The sequence below is a fragment of the Symphalangus syndactylus genome, chromosome 10 (genome assembly GCF_028878055.3).
Source record: "Symphalangus syndactylus isolate Jambi chromosome 10, NHGRI_mSymSyn1-v2.1_pri, whole genome shotgun sequence".
Lineage (NCBI taxonomy): Eukaryota > Metazoa > Chordata > Mammalia > Primates > Hylobatidae > Symphalangus > Symphalangus syndactylus.
Window position 1 is genome coordinate 112,589,856 of NC_072432.2, and position 22,287 is coordinate 112,612,142.

The 22,287-nt window shown below is 35.7% G+C and overlaps 1 protein-coding gene across 1 annotated transcript in view; it reads left to right on the forward strand.

The window, feature by feature from the left end:
* The window catches only part of KCNH8 (potassium voltage-gated channel subfamily H member 8), a 373,450-nt gene that overhangs the window by 164,804 nt on the left and 186,359 nt on the right, over positions 1-22,287 (forward strand). The window lies entirely within an intron of this gene.

Genomic DNA, 22,287 nt, shown 5'->3' on the forward strand with positions numbered 1-22,287 from the left:
AGATCAATGGAACAGAACAGAGCCCTCAGAAATGATGCCGCATATCTACAACTATCTGATCTTTGACAAACCTGACAAAAACAAGAAATGGGGAAAGGATTCCCTATTTAATAAATGGTGCTGGGAAAACTGGCTAGCCAGATGTAGAAAGCTGAAACTGGATCCCTTCCTTACACCTTATACAAAAATTAATTCAAGATGGATTAAAGACTTAAATGTTAGACCTAAAACCACTAAAATCCTACAAGAAAACCTAGGCAATACCATTCAGGACATAGGCGTGGGCAAGGACTTCATGTCTAAAACACCAAAAAGCAATGGCAACAAAAGCCAAAATTGACAAATGGGATCTAATTAAACTAAAGAGCTTCTGCACAGCAAAAGAAACTACCATCAGAGTAAACAGGCAACCTACAGAATGGGAGAAAATTTTTGCAACCTACTCATCTGACAAAGGGCTAATATCCAGAATCTACAATAAACTCAAACAAATTTACAAGAAAAAAACAAACAACCCCATCAAAAAGTGGGCAAAGGACATGAACAGACACTTCTCAAAAGAAGACATTTATGCAGCCAAAAAACACATGAAGAAATGCTCATCATCACTGGCCATCAGAGAAATGCAAATCAAAACCACAGCGAGATACCATCTCACACCAGTTAGAGTGACTTGCTCTTTACTGATTTGGATGCCCTTAATTTCTTTCTGTTGTCTGATTGCTCTGGCTGGGACTTCCAGTACTATGTTGAATATAAGTGGTGAAAGTGGGCATCCCTGTCTTGATTCAGTTCTCAGAGGGAATGCTTTCAACTTTTCCACATTCAGTATAATATTGGCTGTGGGTTTCTCAGAGGTGGCTTTTATTACCTTAAGGTATGACCCTTCTATGCTGATTTTGCTGTGGGTCTTAATCATAAAGGGATGCTGGATTTCGTTGAACGCTTTTTCTGCATCTATTGAGATGATATGATTTTTGTTTTTAATTCTGTTTATGTGGTGTATCATATCTATTTACCTATGTATCCTTAATGTATACATACCTATGAATGTATCCCTACATTACTGGTATGAAACCCACTTGATCATGGTGGATTATCTTTTTGATATGCTGTTGGGTTTGGGTCACTAGTATTTTTTTTTTTTTTTTGAGAATTTTTGCATCTGCGTTCATCAGGGATATCTGTCTATAGCTTTCTTTTTTTGTTATGCCCTTTCCTGGTTTTGGTGTTAGGATGATATTGGCCTCATAGAATGATTTAGGGAGGATTCCCTCTTCCTCTGTCTTTTGGGATAGTGTCAATATGATTGGTACCAATTCTTCTTTCAATGTCTAATAGAATTCAGCTGTGAATCTATCTGGTCCTGGAATTTTTTTTTTGTTGGTAACTTTAAAATTACCATTTCAATCTCGCTGCTTGTTACTGGTCTGTTCAGAGTTTCTGTTTCTTCCTGGTTTAATTTAGGAGGGTTGTATATTTCCAGGAATTTATTCATCTCCTCCAGGTTTTCTAGTTTATGCACGTAAAGGTATTCATAGTAGCCTTGAATGATCTTTTGAATTTCTGTGATATCTGTTGCAATATCTCCCATTTTGTTTCTAATTGAGCTTATTTGGATCTTCTCTTTTCTTTTTGGCTTAATCTTGCTGATGGTCTATGCATTTTATTTATCTTTTTAAAGAACCAGGTTTTTGGTTCATTTATTTTTTGTATTTGTTTTTGTTTTAATTTTATTTAGTTCTGCCCTGATCTTTGTTATTTCTTTTCTTCTGCTGGGTTTGGGTTTGGTTTGTTTTTGTTTCTCTAGTTCTTCGAGGTGTGACCTTAGATTGTCTATTTTTGCTCTTTCAAACTTTTTGATGTGAGCATTTAATGGTATGAACTTTTCTCTTAGCACTGTCTTTGCTGTATCCCAGAGGTATTGATACATTGTGTCACTATTTTTCAGTTCAAAGAATTTTTGAATTTACATCTTGATTTCATTGTGGACCTAATGATCATTCAAGAGCAGGTTATTTAATTTCTATGTATTTGCATGGTTTTGAGAGTTCCTATTGGATTTGATTTCCAATTTTATTCCACTGTGGTCTGAGACAGTACTTAATATAATTTCTATTTTCTTAAATTTATTGAGACTTTTTGTGACCTATCATATGGTCTATCTTGGAGAATGTTTTGTGTGCTGATGAGTAGAATGTATGTTATGCAGTTGTTGGGTAGAATGTTCTGTAAATATCTGTTAAGTCTGTTTGTTCTAGAGTTTCGTTTAAGTCCATTGTTTCTTTGTTGACTTTCTGTCCTGATGACCTGTCTAGTGCTGTCAGTGGGGTATTGAAGTCCCCCACTATTATTGTGTTGCTGTCTATCTCATTTTTTAGGTCCAGTAGTAATTGTTTTATAAATTTGGGAGCTCCAGTGTTAGGTGCATATATATTTAGGATTGTGATATTTTCCTATTGGACTGGTCCTTTTATCATTATATAATGTCCTTCTTTGTCTTTTTTAACTGCTGTTGCTTTAAAGTTTGTTTTTTTTTTGTCTGATATAAGAATAAGAATAGCTACTACTACTCATCTTTGGTGTCCATTTTCACAGAATATCTTTTTCCACCCCTTTACCTTAAGTTTATGTGAGTCCTTACATGTCAGGTGAGTCTCTTGAAGACAGCAGATACTTAGTTCATGAATTCTTATCCATTCTGACATTCTGTATCTTTTAATTGGAGCACTTAGGCCATTTTCTTTAAATGTTAGTATTGAGATGCAAGGTACTATTCTATTCATTGTGCTATTTGTTACCCGAATGCCTTTTTTTCATTCTGTTATTGTTTTATAGGTCCTGTGAGGTTTATGCTTTATGAATAATCTATTTTGGTGTATTTTGAGGATTTGTTTCGAAATTTAAAGCTCCTTTTAGGAGTTCTTGTAGTGCTGGCTTTGTAGTGGTGAATTCTTTCAGCATTTTGTGTGTGTGTCTGGAAAAGACTTTATCTTTCCTTCATTGATGAAGCTTAGTTTCACTGCATACAAAATTCTTAGCTGATAATTGTTGTTTTAGAAGGCTAAATATTGGACCCCAATCCCTTCTTGTTTGTAAGCTTTCTGTTGAGAGATTTGCTGTTAATCTGATAGGTTTTCTTTTATAGGTTATCTGAAGCTTTTACCTCACAGCTCTTAAGATTCTTTCCCTTGTCTTGACTTTAGATAACTTGATGACTATGTGCCTAGGCAATGATCTTTTTACAATGAATTTCCTAGGTTTTCTTTGAGAATCTTGTATTTGGATATCTAGATCTCTAGCAAGGCCTGGGAAGCTTTCCTTGATTATTCCCTCTAACATGTTTTCCAAACTTTTAGATTTCTGCTCTTCAGGAACACCAATTATTCTTAGGTTTGGTCTTTTGACATAATCCCAAACTTCTTGGGGGCTTTGTTAATTTTTTTATTCTTTTTTCTTTGTCTTTATTGGCTTGCATTAATTCAAATGCCTTGTCTTCGAGCTCTGCCGTTCTTTCTTCTACTTGTTCAATTCTGTTGCTGAGACTTTCCCATGTATTTTGCAATTCTGTAAGTGTGTCTTTCATTTCCAGAAATTGTGATTGTTTTTTACGTTTGTTATCTATTTCATTGGAGGTATTTCCAGTCATATCCTGTATTTTTTTATTTATTTAATTGGATTTTACCTTTCTTTGGTGCCTCCATGATTGGCTTAATAATTGGCTTCTGGGCCGTGCATGGTGGCTCACGCCTGTAATCCCAGCACTTTGGGAGGCTGAGGCGGGTGGATCACAAGGTCAAGAGATCGAGACCATCCTGGCTAACACGGTGAAACCCTGTCTCTACTAAAAATACAAAAAATGAACTGGGCATGGTGGTGGGTGCCTGTAGTCCCAGCTACTCGAGAGGCTGAGGCAGGAGAATGGTGTGAACCCGGGAGGCAGAGCTTGCAGTGAGCTGAGATGGCACCACTGCACTCCAGCCTGGGCAACAGAGCAAGACTCTGTCTCAAAAAATAATAATAATAATAAAATAAAATAATTGTTTTCTGAATTCTTTTTCTGGCAATTCAGAGGTTTTGTCTTGGTTTAGATTCATTGCTGGTGAGGTAGTGTGATCTTTTGGGGTGTTAAAGAACCTTGTTTTGTCATATTACCAGAATTAATTTTCTGGTTCCTTCTCATTTGGGTAGACTATGTCACAGGGAAGATCTAGGACTCTTGATTGCTGTTCAGATTTTTTTGTCCCACAAGGTGCTCCCTTGATGTGTTGCTCTTCCTTTTCCCCTGAGGATGGGGCTTCCTGAGATCTGAACTGCAATGATTGTTATTTCTCTTCCGGATCTAGCCACCCAGTGGAATAACTGGGCTCTAGGCTGTTACTGGAGAGTGTCTGCAAAGAGTCCTATGATGTGATTCGTCTTCAGGTCTCTCAGCCATGGATGCCATCACCTCCTCCAGTGGAGGTAGCAGGGGAGTGAAGTGGACCCTGTGAAGGTTCTTGGTTGTATTTTTGTTAAGTGCACTGGTTTTATATTGGTTGGCCTTCAGCCAGATGGTGGCATTTTCAAGAGCACATCAGCTGTAGTAGTATAGGATCAGGCAGTGGGTGGAGCCATAGAGCTCCCAAGAGATTATGTCATTTGTCTTCGGCTACCAGGGTGGGTAGAGAAAGGCCATCCAATGGGGCAGGGTTATGTGTGTCTGAGCTCACACTTTCTTTGGGCAGGGCTTGGTGTGGCTGCTGTGGGTGATGGGAGTGTGGTTTCCAGGCGGATGGAGTTATGATAGAGACTGGGCAATTTATAAAGGAAAGAGGCTTAATTGACTCACAGTTCCACATGGCTGGGGAGGCCTTGGGAAACTTACAATCATGGCAGAAGGTAAAGAAGAAAGCAAGTACCTTCTTCACAAGGCAGCAGGAAAGAAAGAAGAGTAAAGGAGGGACTTCCAAACACTTATAAAACCATCAGATCTCATGAGAACTTGCTCACTATCACAGGAACAGCATGGGGAAAACCACTCCTATGATTCAGCCACCTTCTATCAGGTCCCTTCCTCAACATGTGGGGATTATATGAGTTACAACTGGAGATGAGATTTGGGTGGGGACACAGAATCAAACCTTACCATGAATGAATTCTCACTCACAGTTGCTACAAAACAATAAAATACCTAGGAATACAGCTAGCTAGTGGGGTGAAAGATCTCCACAGGGAGTACTACAAACTACTACATGAAGAAATCAGAGATCACACAACTGGAAAAACATTCCATGCTCATGGATAGGAACAATCAATGTAATTAAAATGCCCATACTGCCCCAAGCAATTTATAAATTCAGTGCTATTCCCATTAAACTACCATTGACATTCTTCACAGAACGAGAAAAAAAAAATGTTTTAAAATTCGTGTGGAACCAAAAAAGGGCCCAAACAGCCAAGGCAATTTTAAGCAAAAAGAACAAAGCTGGAGATATCAGGCTACCTGATTTCAAACTTACTACGGGGGTACAGTAACCAGAAGAGCATGGTACTGATGTAAGAACAGATAAATAGACCAATGGAACAGCATAGACAACTCAGAAATAAGACCACATGCTTACTTACTTAAGATCACTAAGCTATGTGATCTTCAACAAGCCTGACAAAAACAAGCAATAGGGAAAGCACTCCCTATTTAATAAATGGTGCTGGGATAACTGGCTAGCCATATGCAGAAGATTGAAACTGGACATCTTCCTTACACCATATTAAAAAATTAACTCAGGATGTATTAAAGACTTAAATGTAAAACTCAAAACCATAAAAACCCTGGAAGACATCCTAGGCAATACCATTTAGGGCATAGGCATGGGCAAAGATTTCATGATGAACACACGAAAAGAAATTGCAACAATGACAAATGGGATCTAATTAAACTAAAGAGCTCTACACAGCAAAAGACACTATCAATAGAGTAGAAAGATAACCCAAAGAATGGGGGAAAATTTTTTGCAAACTATGCATCTAACAAAGGTCTAATATCCAGCATCTATAAGGAACTTAAACATATTGACAAGAAAAAAACAACCCCATTAAAAAATGGGCAAGGGACATGAACAGACACTTCTCAAAAGAAGACATACATGTTGCCAACAGTCATGAATAAAAGCTCAACATTACTTATCATTAGAGAAATGCAAATCAAAGCCACAATGAGATAGCATCTCACACCAGTCAGAATGGCCACTGTGAAATGTCAAAAAATAACAGATGTTGGTGATGTTATGGAGTAAAATGAATGCTAATACACTTTTGGTGGGAGTGTAAATCAGTTCAACCAGTGTGGAAGACAGTTTGGCAATTCCTCAAAGACCTAACGATAGAAATACCATTATACCCAGCAATCACCTTACTGAGTACATACCTAAAGAACTGTAAATCATTCTATAATATTATAAAGACATGCACATGTATGTTCATTGAAGCATTATTCACAATAGCAAAGACATGGAATTAACCTAAATGTCCATCAATGATAGACTAGACAAAGAAAATGTACATATACATCACAAAATACCATGCACCCATAATAAAGAACAAGATCATGCCTTTTGCAGGGACATTGTTGAGGCTTGAGGCCATTATTCTTAGCAAACTAATGCAGGAACACAAAACCAAATACCACATTTTCTTACTTATAAGTGGGAGCTAAATGATGAGAACTCATAGACACAGAGAGTGGAAAAATACACACTGGGGCCTATAGGAGGGTAGAGGATGGGTGGAGAGAGAAGATCTGGAAAAATAACTAAAGGATACTAGGCTTAATACCTGGATGATGAAATAATCTGCACAACAACCCCTGCCCCCGCCTGCCATGACACATGTTTACCTATGTAACAAGCCTGCACATGTACCCCTGAACTTACAATAAAAGTTAAAAATATATATATAATAAATGATTATGATTTATTTTGGAGGTAATGGTGTTGATATTAACTAGACATGACCAGAGCCAAGGCTCTGCAAAATCATGAAATGTCTCTGGTACTTTTTAAACTCCTTTTTCTGAGTCAGGCTTAGGTAAAATCATTCCCTTCATTCTGTGCCAAACGTTAGTATTCTATTGATTGTCAACTAATTCCTGCTAAGCAGCTATTTCTTCCAGAGAGTATTTATATTTTAATAGAAGTAGCTGTTAATATCAGATATAGGCTCAAGTTTTGAATAAACATAGAGACTAAGGTGGCACTACCCTCCTGATGACTTGTTCTCTCCATTTCAAGATCCCCAAACTCATTGTACCAATTAGTCTTTGCTGCATAGCAAATTTCCCCAAAACCTGAAAAATTGAAAACAAAAATAGTTTTTATATTTTATGATTCTGTGGGTTAGCTACGTGGTTCTTATATTTCAAATGGTATTGGCTGGAGTCATTCATGTAGCTGCTATCAGCTTGGAACTTGGCTGGGGCCAGAATATTCTGAAGGACTTCATTCATATATCTGGTGTATTAACAGGGCCCTTAACTGAGGAGGGTAGAATCACTGGGGGTCATTCCACTGTCTAAGATGTCTAGTTCTCTCTCTCTGTCTTGCTTTCTCTTCTTATTCAGTAGTTGATCTTTGAGACTTTACATAATGGTTGGATCTCAAGAGGGCAAATATGGAAGCTGCATAAGTCCAGAAGTCACACACAGTCTTTTCTGCCATACTTTAATGGTCAAAGAAAGTCACAGGACCAGCTCAAATTCAAGGGGAGAGAAAACAACCTCTATCTATTGGTAGGAAGAAAAGCATATATGAATAAGAATGTGATGGCTAATTGCTGGCCATATTTACTTATTTAGTTACTTAGTTTTGAGACAGGGTCTCACTCTGTCACCCAGACGAGTGCAGTGGTGTGATATAGGCTCACTGCAGCCTTCGTCTCCTAGGTTCAAGCAACTCTCCTGTCTGAGCCTCCCAAGTAGCTGGGTTAACAAGCACACACAACCATGTCTGGCTAATTTTTGTATTTTTAGTAGAGATGGGGTTTCATCATGTTGGCTGGGCTGGTCTTGAACTCCTGACCTCAAGCAATCTGCCAGTTTCAGCCTCCCAAAGTGCTGAGATTGCAGGCCTGAGCCACCACGCCTGGCCCCATGGCCATAATTATAGACAATCTAACCTTTTATTACACTTTCCACCTTTTTCTCCTATCTTTCCTTGTTTATTTTTCATGTCTCTCCTGACAATTTCAGTGATGTCACTGGTTTCTCAGGTTATATGGAGTGAGTGTTGTCATAATTATTTCTATTTCAATATGCCTAGTGGAAAAGACACAGATTTTAGAAACATGTAGACCTCCAAATGAATGCCAGGTCTACTTATTTCTAGCAATATGACACTGAGAAAAATATGTAAGCTCTTTTACCTCAAGTCTTCTCTTCTACTAACTAATAGAGGGGACAAAACTTACCCCAAAGGGTTAGTATTAGATTTATATTAATATAGTTTATGCATAGTGATTAACTGAAACTTAAGAGATGCTCAGTAAGTGTTACTTTATTTCTTCCTGTTTCTACATGTCTCTCTGTCTCATTTTTTTTCTGTCCCATTACCTTTTCCTAGAAGAAAAACATTTTTAAAATTTCTAACCACTGTTTATAACAATCAAACATATTTGTCGTAAACTTACTGATAGTGTTCAAAAAATGCTTCAAGATTTATTAAGCATTTTGACAGTTACTATTCTCTTATGCTGGATGCCTTATTCTTTCCTGAGTTTTCCGTGTTATTGCTACTACTAAGCCTTGGCTCATATTTTCCTTTTGCCAAATAAACTATCATTGCCTATTCCTAAATCCATATGAAATCTTTTCTTTTTCAGAAGCATTGTCTAATGTTTCTGGTGCTTATTAATAATATTTGTAACATTGTATTTTAATCTATTTGTTTCCAAACCATTTCCATCAGTTTTATGCTCCATGATGAATTTAGGGGTCTTTTAAACCATGTATCCCCCCACTACTCACTTTAAATTTCACACACTGTAAATAGAACTAAACAATTGGCAACTTTGCAATAACAACGTGTCGAATTGCACAACCAGAGAAGCAATAAAAATTGCTTTTAGGGCCATTTTATCTATGAAAGATTCCAGAGACAGCATTAGTCAATATCTTCATAAATTCTATGGAAAAAAATATATGAATAGAAAGTAATAGCAATGATTAGGGACAATTGAGTGATTGCAATTTTTGAAAAGAAAAAATTGAGAAAAACACATTATCTTTCTTGATTCATACATTATTTTGTGTGATTAGAATTTCCATAAAAGAAACTCTTAACCAATATTTGACTAAGCATTAGAATAAAATAGTGAATAAAAGAATCCTGTTTCTATCATATTATTATACTTGCTATAGATACAATATGCAGGGACTTTTTTTCTTTTAGTGGGTGTTGCTGGGCGATTTCTTTATTTATGTCCTTGATAAATGCTGTCAGAAATATGTTCTAAAAAGTAAATAACCAAAGGATAGTTCTTACCAATCCATTAGAGATTTTATAGCTAGCACCATTTGTTTGGTCTTTCTGCTTCTAAAACTTTTCTTTAATAAATACATCACTCCAAATCCAAAAGCAGAAGTCAGATAACATCTTCCTCATCTAGATAACCCCAATATTTCTTTTAAAAGTTAGGATTCCGATGTGCCATAACCAGAAGGGCATTCCGAGGCTTCCCCACATTTCCTCTGTTTATGGAGACAGCTGTTTCACTAACTTGCAGCACTTGTAAATGCTTTGAAAGCTGATCACATACTATATTCTTGACTTAATACTTTGGTAAGCCTGGATGTATATCTTTCTATAAACCTCACCTAATCTTTGATGTTACTATAAGCTTATCTTTGCTTGGAAAGCACACAGAAGGCTTCATCACCATTGGGAGAGTAAAGCTAAGTGTAGTTGATGTAACATTGTAGAAGCAGCATAGGAGCCATAAGAACAATAGGTAAAGCTATAATTATGGCTTATATTTAGAAATGACCGCATTTGATATTTTAGGATATTTTTCTAGGTTTTTTTCCTTTCATTTTATTCTCTTCTAGTTTCGACATTTTATGATAGATTTGCTCTCTAGAAGGGAATGTCTTTCTTTAGGAGGGTAAAAACTTTGGTCTTAGCATTCCCTTTTGCTATTCCGATTTACAACTGGAAGATACATAAAAGTGCTTTGCATTGCAAATTTGGGATAACTTCAAAAATCCTGTGGTTGATGTTAGGGATAGCACTAAGCATTTCAGTTCCAGGAGAATAAAAGAAATTCCGATTTGAAATGAATTCCTCATTTGGAGGAAAAAAAAGCATGCATTCTGGCACACCAAGATCAAATTATGGAATACAAAAGTGGCTTCTTCCCATGTGCAGTCCCAGTCCCCCATCCAGTCCTCTGCACTCCGAACTGTTTCTGATGGGCTTTTAGCTTTTTTTTTTCCTTCTAACACTTGTATTTGGAAACTCTTCTGTGATTTTGAGAAGTATGCTCTTGAGTATTTAATAAAGTTTTTTTCTAAAAGTAAAAAAAAAAAGTTAGGATTAAATTCTTTAGCCTATTATCCAAGATCTGTAATAAATTTTGCTGAAAGTTTACTCTCAATTTTGTCTCCCGCAGCATCCATTACACACCACCACGCATAATGTATGTAATATTTTTCTCAGATGATAAAGTATTCTAACATATTTTTGTTCAAGCATTCTCAGTCTAGAATTCTCTTTCTTCCATAAGCTTGGCCAAAGGTATGTTTTCTAGGCTCAGACCAGAGGCCAGTTTCTCTATTGATGTTTTTATTGTTCTTGTTCTCCCTTATAAACGTCTTCCTTCTATTCCACAAATAGTTCCATTTAGTGCTCATATGTACCACCATATCCTCAATTACATCTATTTTCCCAACCATATATGATCTCGACGAAGTCAGAAATTGTTTATATGAGCTTGGTGTCTCACAGCATCTTCCTTGTAACTGATTGGGTTATAAGAAGACAATGAATTTCCAACATCTATTGTGAAACTGTTGTGGGAGTCATATTTATTTTTCACATTTAAGTTGAATTGAAGTTATTTTAATATTGGGAACATCAAGTTATCCTGAAATTGTGCCATTTGGGGACATTACAAACACAATATTTAGGAAATACTGTCAGAAAGTTAATGCAAGGAGTAGGAAAACCAAAACATTCCTTTTATTCTTAACCACTAATAGGGTAATTTTTGGTTTTGTTTTGGTATCATATAGTACAAACATAGGAGGGTCTTCCCATAGTCAGGACTTCCTAGGCAAATGTTATGATATTTTTGTAAGGAGGAAAACTCTCATTTCTTCATAACTTTAACTTTAGAGGATCACCTGTAGGCAAAGGATAATCATGTATTGTGATGTGCCTAGTTTTTTGAACTTTCAAAGCTGAATTCCACCAGACATTTTCTCAATTTTTTCCTAAAATGTCATATTCTCTACTGAAGAAGTAAGATTCAAAATTGCAGTATCTGCCATCTTCCCAGAAGGACATAAATCTCCAGCCAATGATACCAAGTAATAATCAGTTCACTGTAGGCAGACTATTTCTTATAAGGTAGTATAAATAAAGTTTTTTAAAAATCAAAATTCATACTTCGTATCATTTTCTAATACTAGGGGGAATTTTTTGAGATTTTTTTCTTATAATCTAAGTTTCTGGCTTTCTGATGTTGGTAACAATAATAGCTACATGTTTACTTTGAGAAGACTTAGATTTTGAGATGGACTTCTTTCTTTAATTATTTTTATTTATTATTATTATTATTATTATTTTGAGATGGAGTCTTGCTCTGTAGCCAGGCTGGAGTGCAATGGCGCAATCTCGGCGCACTGCATCCTCCACCTCCCAGGTTCAAGTGATTCTCCTGCCTCAGCCTCCGGAGTAGCTGGGCCTACAGGTGCGTGTCACCACGCCTGGCTAATTTTTTGTATTTTTAGTAGAGATGAGGTTTCACCATCTTGGCCAGGATGATCTCGATCTCTTGACCTCATGATCTGCCCACCTTGGCCTCCCAAAGTGCTGGGATTACAGGCATGAGCCACCGTGCCCGGCCAATTATTTTTAATTTTTATGGGTACATCATAGATGTAGGTATTTATGGGATGCATAAGATATTTTGGTACAGGCATACAATGCATAATAGTCATATCAGGGTAAATGGAGTATCCATCCCCTCAAGCATTTATCGTTTGTGTTACACACATTCCAATTATACCCTATTAGTTATTGTAAAATGTACAATAAATTACTATTGATTGTAATCACTCTGTTGTGCTATCAAATACTAGCTCCTGTTTATTCTGACTATATTTGTGTACGATGGTGAGTCTTCTATCATGATGAAACTAACTGTAAGTCAAATACAATGAAATACCCAGACTCTGAACTGTTTTACTTGTGAAGATCCATACTTAAAATGGCCAATATCAGAATATTTGGTAGGAGAAATTTTTTTAAGTATTAGTACTTTAAGGATGTATATATCACCTATTTTTGCATTACATTAGGTTTTTTTTTTTTTTTTTTTTCACATACACTTCACATGCGTGAACTAAACTGACTCAAGATTTCAGGCCTACTTGCTTATATTGGGCAGTTTCAGGTTCACTTACAGTCCTCCAGACAAGCAATAAACATTGCTTTGCTTTTGTTAAAAATTCTATCACTACAAAAATCTCCCTCTTGCTACCCTTTTACAGTCATACCAACCCCATCACCCTCTACCATCCCTAACTGTTCTCCATCTACAACATTTAGAGAATGCTGTAATGGAACAATGCAATGTGTAACCTCTTGAGATTAGCTTTTTCCACCGGACATAATGCCGTGGAGATCAATTCAAGTTGCTGCCTACATCCATTGTTTATTCTTAAGTCTGAATTGTATTTCATGGTATAGATAGACCAGTTTACTTAACAATTGTGCATGGGGCTTCATGAAGACATGCTTTCATTTCTCTGGGATAATTGCCCAACAATGCAATTGCTCACTTGTATGTTAAGTGTATGTTTAAGGCTTTTTTCTTCAAGAAATTCCCAACCTATTTTTTAGATTGACTTTTTCTTTTTTTTTTTTTCTTCCGTTTTGAGACAGAGTCTCCTTCTGTCCCATAGGCTGAGACAGTGGCACAATCTCGGCTCACTGCAACTTCTGCCCCCCAGGTTCAAGCGATTCTCATGCCTCAGCCTCCAAAGTAGCTGGGATTACAGATGCACACCACCACACCTAGCTTATTTTTGTATTTTCAGTAGAGACAGGGTTTCATCATGTTGAACAGGCTGGTCTTGAACTCTTGACCTCAAGTGATCCGCCCACCTTGGCCTCCCAAAGTGCTGGGATTACAAGCGTGAGCCATTGAACCTGGCATAGAGTGACTGTTTTACTTCATATTTCCACCAGCAATGTGTGAGAGATCCAGTTTCTGCACATCTTCACCAGAATTTGATACTGTAACTATTTTTTATTTTAGCTATTGTGTATTGATATCTCATATGGTGTATACTGATATCGCACTGTAGTCTCAATTTGCATGCCCCTAATGGTTAGTGTTTTTAAACATCTTTTCATGTGGTTATTTGCTATTCTTATATCCTCTAGTGAAATGTCTGTTGCTTATTTTCTAATTGGATTGTTTGGTTTTCTTATTGTTGGTATTCAGAGTTCTTTATATATTCTACATCTAAGTCCTTTGTCAGATGAGTGGTTTAGAAATATTTTTCCCAGTATGTAATTTGTACTATAGATGTGCTAATTTGAAGCTTCCATATACTATCAGAATCTAACAGTAACTATGCAATTGTTTTGAACCTACATCAACAAAAGATTTTTTGTTTAGAATTGCAAATGCATGGTAAGAATACAAAGCTGACCAAATGTAGTTGGATTTATTATCGTTTTTAAATTTCTGCAGACAACACTTCCACTGTTGCCTACACAGGTTTAGAGTGCTTCCCCTGCCCTGACCCTGGCAGTATGCTATTACTCTTGCTAGACCTAGAGATTAGCAGGTTTTTGTAACACTCTCATAGTAACAAAATTCACAATAGACTGTTGTACAATTCAATACGTGGAAAATGATAAAATACACAAGCCATATACTTTTCTTTAAAAAATGGCAATGTATTCCAGCCAACAGAAACGATTCAAAATTATAAATTTAAGAAAGTGGAAGATATAAATTTGTGTCTTTCCTGAACAAATTTGGACCAGTTATATATTAATCCAGAAGCATTCTTCAGTTCACAGTGTAAACAACACCCTTCATCAATTCCCTACATGATTCTTCTTTCACTTGTAGTCATTTTTGTGTATCAGCAACTTGTTTTTCTGGGGCACACTTTTTTCCCCCACAGTTCATACAGGAAATTTTTTTAGCAGCACTTTTGGGATAAAGGTTTATATAAAGGAGTAAAAGGAAGAAGAGTGGGCAGAGGGACAAGCTGGGCTGCAATGCAGTTATAAGATATTTGCTGACTCCAAGTTCACCAGCAGCTAAAACTGGGTGCTCTGCAGAGTTGTCTCGAATTGGGCAGGGGCCCCTCATTACAGTCCTGTAGGGACCGTTGTTGAATGCAGGATGTTCTGGGAAGAGTCACTCACTTCACCTGAGGGAAACTCCTAAGTGGACTGAGGCCTAAGAGGTGATAGTTCTGGATAGGTACACTCCCAGCAGCTATAGACTTCAGGCTTTTAGTATTGAGCAGGCATCTGGGCAGTGTAGCATAACACGCACTACAACTCAGCAAGCAGAACCTGTCTTTTTATTTCCCATCACAAAAGCAAAGCTTCAGTTGGTCAAGGCTATAGCTTGTGATGATTGCACCTGTGAATAGCCACTGTACTCCAGCCTGGGCCATACAGCAAAACCTCATCTTTAAAAAACAAAACAAAGCAGGGCTTAATTTGTAGCCATTTGCATTTCAAGCCTTCTAATAATGATTACATATATATATGATGTATATATTCAAAATTTATATTGAATGAACTGAGTCACAGGCTTTTTTTAATTGAACAAAACTAAAAGTCCAGTCTCATGTTCATTGGCAGATATTTTCTCCTTAAATCCTCTTTATATCTAGGATCTATAATTATTCCTGTGTTAATTATGTTTAAGATTAGTTTGTAAGAGGTCAGTGATGTTGAAAAAAAAAAAAAAAGCCTAGAACAAAGCCAAAAGATAAATTCACCAATATGTTAAATTATTACTGGGAGATGGTATAATGAAAGAGATTCATTTCCTGCTTTACACTGTTTTTCACTTCTAAATTTAGTAAAATGCACATGTATTATTTTTAATATGCAAGGAAGAAATGTGTATATACTATTTAATTGTAGTTGAGCTTATAAAAAATAGATGCAATAAAAATTTGGAAGGAAATGCATGAAATTCTTGATATTGAAGCCAATCAGGCATTCTTTCTTTTTTATTTTTCTGTATTTCCGAATTTTCCATAATGAGTTTAAATTACCTTTATTCTCTGTCTCTAAAATATATATAATTTTTAGATTTTAGCCTTTTTATAAGTTATAAAAACTGCCACTCCACTAAATAAGGCTGTTCCCTTGGTTACTGTCAAATATTTTTAAAGAAGAGTCCTTCCATTTCTTGTTTATTATAAAGATCTTTTTAAAAAACACAAATGTTTACTGAGTTATATATAAAATTTGGTATTTACGGAGATGGTCGTGTGTTTTTTTTTTATTTACAGATCTGCTGAATTATATTGATTCTCTAAAAGGGAACCACCCTTAGCATAAATGCTACATGAGATTGATATATTTTTCTTTTACTGTACTTCTATATTCAGTTTACTAATGTTTTATTTAGGATTTTTGCATCTATAAGTGAAAGTGGTATATATTTTATTATACTCATCAAGTTTTGGTACCAAGTTTTCCAGAGTTGTAGACGTATTCAGAAATTTTTTGGCTCTTTTATTCTCTGAAGTTGTTAAAAGAATTATTTGTTCCTTTAAAGCTTGATAATCTTGACTTTAAAACCTTCTGAAATAGGCCTCAGAGAGGGGTGGTAAGTGACAAGTGATAGTCTCTTTCTGTGCTTCTTTCCACATTACTGGTCTATTCAAAATTTTTACTACTTTTTGGAACTATTTTGGTAATTGACTCCTGCCCTCAAAGTATTCATTAAAGCTAAAAAAACTATGAAAATATAATTTTCTACAAAATAATTTTATAATTTTTAAAGTCTTCCAAATTCATGATCTTGTTTTCATTCTGAATATTATTTGTGTTGGTCTTATTTCTTTTCCTTAAATACAGTTGCCAAAAGTTTAATTCCCTTATCTTCTTTCCATTTAATTGGCCACCTTTTAAAAAAAATTTTGTTTTCTGCTTCATTTTTTTTTTGTTTCTATAACCTAGTTTACTCTTATTTGTTGTTTTCCTATTAAATTATTATATTTATTTGGTATCTTAAAGTTCTACATATTTAACGTTTTAAATATATAGTTTGTTTCGTGTATTAGATATTTTTATATATTTTGTAATAGATACATTTTAAGTATTAATTTTTCTCTCATTCATCTGATTACATCCATTGAGTTTGGATATCAAATATGCCTATTAACATTATTTCTTTTTAAAAACAGTCTTTTATTTCCAAAAGTCTACAAATTTACTTACTAATTTCTCTTAATATAAAAAATTATACAAAAATTTAATAAATCAAAATAGAGTTTAAGTCATTATATGGAGAATTGTTTTCATACACATGACTTCTATTTTTTGGAATATTTTTGAAATTGTCTTTGCAGAAAAAAATCAACTGTTATGAATGTTCCATGAGCATATGAAAAGAAGACAAATTCTTTCTTTGGTAGATACCATAGATATTCATTAATTATAGATAATTATTAACATTAACATTATTAATGTATTAACATTACATGTAAATCAATGTATTAACATTCCCTATAATTTTATTTATTTTTTGCCACCACAGCTATCAATTTCTGAGACAGATGAAGTTACTTCACTATGATTTTGGATTTTCAGATTTCCTGTGTTTTTAACGTTTTTCAATGCTATATAATTTAGAACATAAAAATTTATAATTTTATTGTAATTTTTTAAAAAGGACTTTTCCTTTGCATCTTGAACTAGAAGTTTCTGCATTGATATTTAAGTGGGAACAAGTGCTCTATTTTTTAAAAAAGCATGTTATAAAAGTAGTTTACAATGTAAAAGTAGGGATATGAGAGAAAGTGGAAAGGAAATAAAACCTAAAATGACAACTGGAGAGAGTGTGTATTTCAGCGTATGTCCTTTTTAGTGCAAGAAAGAGAGCGAAACAATAGAAGACCCTGTCTAGCAGAGAAAATAATTCCTGCCTAGGAGAGCTCCATTTTGACCCAACATGATAACACAGATAAGTAAAAAAATCGGACAGGCTCACAGCTCAATGATCTATTATTTACTATGTTGAGTTGGAAAGAACATGTGATTTCAAGCAAGTTCATTGAGAATTCAAATATCAGCCCTCCCACTTACTGTGTGAATTTGGACAAGTACACAATTTTGATGATCTTTAGGTTTGTTTTATGCTTTTTTCCCTTTCAGTTAATGGAAAAACTAATGCCTAACAAAGTGAGGATTAAAAAAGAACCAAGGCAAAGTTCCTGGCATAATGCCTAGAACGTGATGGAGGTTAAGGGAATATTGCTAATACATGATGTTTTGTTCAGAAGTCCTAACTCAGTGGAGTCTAATCATAACTTTAACTTTTTTCCTGAAAATTTTCATCTCTCAGTGTTGCTTAGTAACTAAAATGGCTTATTAAATTATCCTGCTTACTGACCACTACCTCCTCCTCTTGTATTTTACTCATTTACCTTCATTGACCTGATGGCAATTGAAATCTTCACCTTTTCATCACTGAAAGAAAAAGGGAGGGCTTAGATTTTCTCCTTTTACTCTGAACACTCCTACTAGATAATTTCATAATCAACTAAGTGACAAAGCCAGGCAACTTTATCTCTATACATATTTCAAATGTGCCAGCTTTGCTCCACGTCTACTGCTAGCTACCACTTTAGTCTAAGCCTACCATGTTTTTACTGATCTACTGAAACAGGCTCCTGAGTAGTCTCCTATCAACTTCTGTTGTCTTTTTCTAATAAAATCACACATTACAAGTCAATTTGTTCTTTTGAAAACTCAAATGTTCTCATGTCATTTGAAAGTTTAAAATCTTGCTGTTGCTTCATGTGCTCCAGCACTGCAGCTTGCTAATCTCTGCTCTGTTTTTTTTTTGTTTTGTTTTGTTTTGTTTTTGAGACGGAGTCTCGCTCTGTCCCCTAGGCTGGAGTGCAGTGGCACGATCTCGGCTCACTGCAACCTCTGCCTCCCGGGTTCACGCCATTCTCCTGCCTCAGCCTCTCCGAGTAGCTGGGACTACAGGCGCCTGCCACCACGCCCGGCTAATTTTTTGTATTTTTAGTAGAGACGGGGTTTCACCATGGTCTCGATCTCCTGACCTCGTGATCCGCCCGCCTCGGCCTCCCAAAGTGCTGGGATTACAAGCGTGAGCCACCGCGCCCGGCCTCTGCTCTGTTATAGGAAACAAGAAGAGGGTGAGGGAGACAGAAAAAAAATACACACACACGCAGAGAGAGAGAGAGAGGAGAGAGAGAGAGAGAGGAGAGAGGGAGAGGAGAAAGAGAGAGTTATCTTCTTATTCAAGTCGCTACAAATATATATTTTAGGCTTTAAAAAAATAATTTAGGCTTTTTTGTTTGTTTCCTAATACTTTTATCACTGCACTTACAGTCAAGAGCAAAAATTCTAGCGTGGCTTCAAAGGCGCTGGGTGAGCTGTCTGACTTCTGCCTGCCTTCTAGTTTCCCGTTTTACCTCCCTTCCTTTCACCATATACTAACTCTTCTGGACTTTGTTCAGTTCTTCAAAGATGCTGAACTCCTTTCTGCCTGAGATCCTCACACCTTGTCTTTGCTCCTCTGACCCTATCTTATTAACTAGTGATTCTTCAGATTTTAGCCCTGGGTCATCCATCTCAAGCAGTTTATTCCCTACTACCACCACCACGCTGTATAATTTTATCAGGTTTCACTGTTAAATGGTTTGATATCACTTTATTACTGTCCTTTTTGTGGTGAAATAATTTTACATTAAAATATATATGAAGTATAAAATATTATTACAAATCATTATATACCACCAATCCAGTTTAAGAAATACAACTGTACTAATACCATTTAGTAAGGCACAGTGGTCAACTGGAGATTCTATTTTCTAGCCTCTTGTGCAGCTGGTTGTAGTCATGTGATTACATACAGTTTTACAGCAGTTGTACATTTCTCTAAACAATATATTATTTAGTTTTACATGTCTGAATATTGTTAAAATGTTGCCATGTTTTCTGTGATGTTTCATTTTTTGCTTTTGTACTCAATATTATGTTTTTGAGATATTTCTGTGTTAATAGGAAGACACTCATTCATTTCCCATTTATTTCCTATGTAAGTTCAGTTTAATGGAATTATGATATTCTAGGTGATTACTACACCTGTATGCATTGTTTTATTTGTGGACATTTGGCTTATTTCTGGTTATACATACACAGACACCCATATGTTATGTATATATGTACATACTGATGTGTTTGTGGTTTGTGTAGATATGCAGATTAGAAATATTGCTGTCATGAATATTACAGTAAAGTAGAATGATTTTCAACCCAATCTTGCCTGAGGGTTCAATTGTGACTAAATATTTTCACAGAAAACTTTTTTTCTTCCATTTAGAGTCAAGACTAACACAGATTATTCTTTGACACTTCCCTTTGAGGGGACCTTTTCTAAGATGATAAAATTGCAATCATTTGATTTGGAAAATCTGTTATTAATTAGATGTCTCACTGAGAAGGGAATTGGCTTATTGACTGTTGTAAATATCTAATCTGGTTCATTTTGTAATTAGCATTGTAATTCCACTTGACATTTTGAAGCCAATTGATATTGTATAAGCAGCCTGTTGGCCATACTTACCAAATTTCTGTAGAGATTGTCTGAAAACTCTGGCTGTTTTCAAGTTTAAATATATTTAAAATTACTCCTTGCTGGAGTAATAATTACATTTTCAAATGTAATTTACAAAGATTCTATGTAGGTCAAAAAATTTAACACACGAATATATGATCTTAACTTTTCGCAGTAATGAAATGTGCTTTGTTCAGCCACAAGTTGTTAAAAAGTGTCCTTTTTGATATTATTCTGGGTGTTTTAAAATCTACTTTTAGTGATTCAAGTCTATAGTAATGTAGCAAATTTTATTTTCAATATTCTTTCAAGTATGGAGCAAAAGGTGAATGCTTTTTTTAAAAGTAACATTCAATTAGACTTTTGCGGTGAATTAAACACCCCATTTGCTGGTCATTAAAGCATCCCAGAGTGGTGTGGGAATTTTGGAGGTGGGGGTAATTAAAGTCCGTGAAAGACTTGGAGTGAAGTCTCAGATGGGCAGGAATTATAATACCTGTTACTCTATGTGAAAGTCGATAAAAAGCAGCAGTCCCGAACACTGAAGTCACTAAGAGACTTGGTTCTGTGTGTGGAAAGAAGAGGGACTCGAGACCAATCTGAATTCACATAATGACTCTACTTCTGTTACTAGATGTGTGACCATCTAATGTGTTATTAGACCTTCAGTTTTCTCATCTGTAAATGGAGAATAATAATACTTATTTCATAGGATATTTATGAGGATCAATTTTAATAATAAATTTGGAAGATCTAGAACAGAGCCTGGCACACAGTAGGCATCAACAACAGTCATATGGCTTCCATGACATAGCAACTAAACCAAATTATTTTTATGAAGGAGAGATATCAAAGAGTTTTTATAATAGTAGAGAGATTTTATGATGAAGCTTAAACAGATTTTAACGTTTTTATATTTTGCAATAATTGTGACATAGATTCAATTTATTTAGGATGAAATTGTATGCTGACCATTTGATCAAAAATGACTAAATATTAATGTAACATAACCACTTTATTTATTTTTCTTGAACAGTAGCCCTTTAGAAAGAAAGTAATATAGCTAGAGCCTTACTTTTTTTTACTAAAATATAGTGCAATTGGATTAAAAATTGAAATGTTAAAACTTTTGAAAGTAAGGGCAAAGTATATTGGAAGAAACCTGCGTATATTTTTGTGTGACGACAGTTTAGCTATGCAGGGCATAATGTCTAGACACCAGAAATAGAAGGATAAGTCTGACTAAAACCAGTGGCAAATCCATACAGGTCTGCAGCAAACTCAATGCTTGCCTTCTCGGAGGAAAGAATTCAGCCAAGGGGCAGAAGTAGGTTTAAGGCAGAGGGAGAGAACAAGGCAAGTTTTAAGACTGAGAGTTTATTAAAATGTATTAGAGCAGGAATGAAAGGAAGCAATGTACACTTGGAAGTGGGCCAAGCACGTGACTTGAGAGATCTAAGTTCCCTGTTCAGCCCTTGACTTGGGGTTTTACACATTGGCATGGTTCTAGGGTTTCCAGTTCTCTTTTCTTGATTCTTCTCTTGAGGTGGGCTGTCCACATGCACAGTGGCCTGCCAGCACTAGGGAGGGGCTGCATGCACAGTGTGTTTACTGAAGCTGTGCACATGTTCACTTGAGGTGCTTTCCCTTACCAGTAGTGCATTCCCAGAGGAAGGTTATATACTGGTTAAACTCCACCATTTTGCCTCTTAGTGTGCATGCTTGAGCCCACTCGTTCACCGCCTAAGATCACCAGCTCAGGTGTTTTCTATCTATCAGGAGATTATCTTCCACTAGCACTGGCTGTGGCCAATTATCATTTCTGAGAGATGGTTTAGCCACCACCAGACCATCAACTAATGTTTGCTTGACATTTCTGGGGAGGTGGTCCTCTCCTGCACTGTTCATGTCTGACTAACTACCTACTCTAACATGACAACAGATACTTTAAAATTTTTAAACTGCATAAACAAATTCCAAAGTCAAGCAACAAATTGGGAACATTTTTGGTGGCACATATGATGAGAAAATGGCCATTGCTCTCGTATACAAAGAGCTATTGCAAATAAATTTAAAAACACTACTTTGATTCTAAAATTGACAAAAATGAATAGACCAGAAAAATCAATACAAATGAACAGTAAATATTTAAAGCATGCTCATCCACACTCATGATTTTTATAATATAAATTAATATGGCATTTTTCAACTAACCAAATATTGGCC